Here is a 3,767-nt window from a genome sequence, read left to right on the forward strand (position 1 = left end):
ATGTTGGTAATTGTATAAAGCTTGTTACCCCCCTTTCGAGAGTCTGAGGTTGATGCTTACTTTGTTGCTTTCGTTTTAGGATTTTGGAGGGTTTTAGGGGATTTTGCAGGGCTGTAGGGTGTTTTGGAGGGTCTTAGGGTTCGAGGGTTTTAGAGTTTTGGGGTTTTTGAGGGTTCGAGGGTTTTAGGGTTTTGGGTTTTTTGAGGGTTTTGGGTTTTAAGGTTTTGGAAAGTTTTATGGGTTTTGGTGAGTTTTAGGATTTGGGAGGATTTTAGGGTTTTATTTTTGGGGGGGATTTTGGAGGGCTTTAGTGTTTTAGAGGGGGTTAGGGTTTTGGAGGGTTTTATGGGGTTTAGGGCTTTTGGAGGGTTTTGGAGCATTTTAGTGTTTGGAGGCTTTGGAGCGTTTTAGGGATTTAGTGTTTTGGAGGATTTTAGAGTTGAAGGGTTGTAGGATTTTGGAGGGGTGTATGGTTTTGGAGGGTGTTGGAGGGCTTAGGAGGGTTTTAGGGTTTTTGAGGGTTTTAGGGTTTTTGAGGGTGTTAGGGTTGGAGGGGTGTATGGTTTTGGAGGGTGTTGGAGGGCTTAGGAGGGTTTTTGATGGATTTAGGGTTTTTGAGGGTGTTAGGGTAGGAGGGTTTGGGATGGTTTTAGGGTTTTGGATGGTTTTAGGGGTTTTAAGGGTTTTAGTGTTTTGAGGTTGTTGGGTTTTTTTAGGGATTTAGGAGTGGAAGATTTTAGGGTTGGAGGGTTTTGGGGTCTTGGGGTTTTGAAAGGTTTGGGGGTTTTGGAGGTTTTAGGGTTTTGGAGCGCTTTGGAGGGCTTTAGGGCTTTGGAGGGTTTGGGGGTTTTGGAGGGATTGGTCATTTTAGGGGGGGATAGGATTTTTGAGGGTTTTAGGGGATTTTGGAGGGTTTTAGGATTTTAGGGATTTCGAAGGTTTTAGGGTATTTGAGGATTCTGGTGGGTTTTCGGGTATTTGAGGATTTTGGTGGGTTTTAGGTTATTGAGGGGTTCTGGGGGGTTTAGAGTTTTGGAGGGTTATGGGGGTTTTAGGGATTTGGAGTGTTTGGAGGCTTTATGAGGGTCTTAGGGTTTTAGAAGGATTTTGGAGCATTTAGGGCTTGAGGGTTCTGGAGTGTTTTGAAGGGCTTTAGGGTTTTATTGGTTTAGGGTCTGAGGGTTTTGGGGGTTTGGAGGGTTTTATGTGATTTTAGGGCTTTTGGAGGGTTTTGGAGCATTTTAGTGTTTGGAGGTTTTGGAGGGTTTTAGGGATTTAGGGTTTTAGGGTTTTAAGGGGTTTTGGAGGATTTTTGGTGTTTATGGTAGTAGGATTTTGAGGTTTTGTTGGTTTTGGAAGGGTATTTGAGGGCTTGAGGGTTTTGGAGGGTTTTGGGAGGTTAGGAATTTGGAGGGTTTTAGTATTTTGGAGGGTTTTAGGATATTTTGGGGTGGAAGGTTTTAGGGCTGGAGGGTTTTGGAAGGGTTTAGAGGGTTTGGGCGGATTTTATGATTTTAGGGCTTTGGAGGGTTTTAGGGTTGGAGGGCATTTGGGATGGAGTGTTTTGGAGGGTTTTAAGGTTTTGGAAGGTTTTAGGGTTTGGGAGAAATTTAGGGTTCTAGGTTTTTAGGATTTTAATGTGTCGGAGGATTTTAAGGGTTTAGGGGTTTTGAAGGTTTTAGTGTTTTGGAGGGATTTGTTTTTTTTTGGTGGGTTTTAGGGTTTGGGAGAGTTTTGTAAGATTTTAGGTTTTCTGGCAGTTTTGGAGAGTTTGGGGGTTTTAGAGATTTGGAGGGTTTTGGGTTTTATGGATTTGGGCAGTTTTGGAGAGGTTTGGACGGGTTTGGAAGGTTTTAGGGGATTTTAAAGATGTAGAGGGTTTTGGAGGGGTTTGGGTGTTTGGAAGGATATTAAGGTATTTTGAAGGACTTTACAGGGACTTAAGATATTGGAGGGTTTTAGGGGGTCTTGTGGAATTTTAGGGTTTAAATGTTTTGGAAGGTTTTAGGGTTTTGAAGGGTTTGGGTTTGGGGATTTTGAGGGTTTTCAGGGTTTAGAGGGTTTTAGGGGGTTTAGGGTTTTTTTGAGGGTTTTAGGATTTTTTGAGGGTTTTAGGGTTTGATGGTTTTAGGATTTTAGAGGGTTCTAGGGCTTGCAGGGATTTGGAGGGTTTTAGGGTTTGCAGGAGGGATTTTTTTGGGGGGGTTATAATTAAGACAAGATAGATTACAATGCACGTCAAAAGGACAAAAAAAAATACACTAAGTCATCAACAGCAAAAATGTTACTTAACAGCAGCTACTAGACTATTACCTCCAGCAGGCTGGTAACACACATCTACTTGGTATAGAAGCAAAGTGTACATATGAAATTATAACATACATCATCTTAAAATGAGTTTATAAAGCAATGAATCAGTGCAAGAACATTTCCAATTCAATAAAACTTCAAAACTCAACTAACTTGTGCAAGTTGCAAAAACGATTAGCACTGTGGCATTTTACAGTCCTAACTAACTAAAAGCTTGAAAATTCATTAACATGCACCAAACTGCTAACATTGATATTAATAAAACAGTATTTCACACGGGTGACGTAAATCATGTCCTAAATGTCATGTTTTCAGGAATGAAAAAAACACAGCAAATCTACACTACTTAGCAACAATACTTGCTAAATCTGCAATACTGCATTCTTACACCCGTTCTACAGGAAATATTTAAAAAACGACGTGTGACCTTCCTATAGATCCAGGAATAAACTTAAAGCAAACAGTCCTGTCAAAGCCCAAGCTACTTAAATCATAATGTTTTCCAAGAATCTCTCCTGATCTTTCTTAGCGGACGTGTACGTAAATAATCCTGTACTTAAAAACTCAATTCTGACTAATTGTTTTGACCACTATAACGACGTACAGCACAAATAAATATCACTACTTTACTTTACATGAAACAGTTAAACCAAAAACTGTGCATTAACCACACAGGAATGCACCAGCTTCAGCTATTTACAATTATGAACCAACTTGCCCTTCGTTTACAGGTGGATATTCACAATGATGAAGGGTTAAAGTTTGCATAAGCTTGTTTTCTTCTGCCTCGTTGAAGTCGAAGTCGCGGTTGGTGAGGATGAGCAGAGCCACCAGGGTCCACATGTACAGCGAGATACAGATCCAAGTGGACGAGATCTTCACCCACACCAATGGCCACTTCTAGTCATTGCCTCATAGTTGGCGTCAGGGCCGTACCAGTTGGTCAAATTCATCATGTTGTAAAGAGAGGCTAGGAAGAGCATGAACTGGAAGAAAGAGTAGCTGTATGTGACGCCATCCTTCTTGTTGCCGATGGATGGCCCAGTTTGAAGTGCTTCCCTCATCAAAATTCTCCGGTGCTGGACTGTCCTCGATCAGAGCAGACTCGTTGCTAGTCAGCGTCAACTTATTGACCGGAGTGTTGCTGGAATTGCGGATGCTGGAATACAAAACACATCAGGAACAGGATCAATCCCACAATGCCCTGGGCATCCCACCACTGAACCACATGACCTTCTCCAGCTGGGGTGCTGCTGTTCAGGCCAATAATGCCCAGAAGACTCGGGTTGCATTTGCGATCAGGCTCATTGGTCATTGCAGACCAGGTCAGATACATAGTGTACAGGGTGATGACAGAGGACTGCAGGAGACCAGATCTGGGCTGGGACTCCTGAATTTTGGGCAAGATGGACATGATGGAGGCTCCCACACACAGCAGCATGTTGACGCTGATGAAA

The 3,767-nt window shown here is 42.3% G+C and overlaps 1 pseudogene; it reads right to left on the reverse strand.

The window, feature by feature from the left end:
- Window positions 1-2,676: 2,676 nt before the first annotated feature.
- The window catches only part of LOC128616254 (serine incorporator 1-like), a 2,330-nt pseudogene continuing 1,239 nt past the window's right edge, over window positions 2,677-3,767 (reverse strand).

This window comes from Ictalurus furcatus, chromosome 12, assembly GCF_023375685.1.
Source record: "Ictalurus furcatus strain D&B chromosome 12, Billie_1.0, whole genome shotgun sequence".
In the NCBI taxonomy this organism is placed as follows: domain Eukaryota; kingdom Metazoa; phylum Chordata; class Actinopteri; order Siluriformes; family Ictaluridae; genus Ictalurus; species Ictalurus furcatus.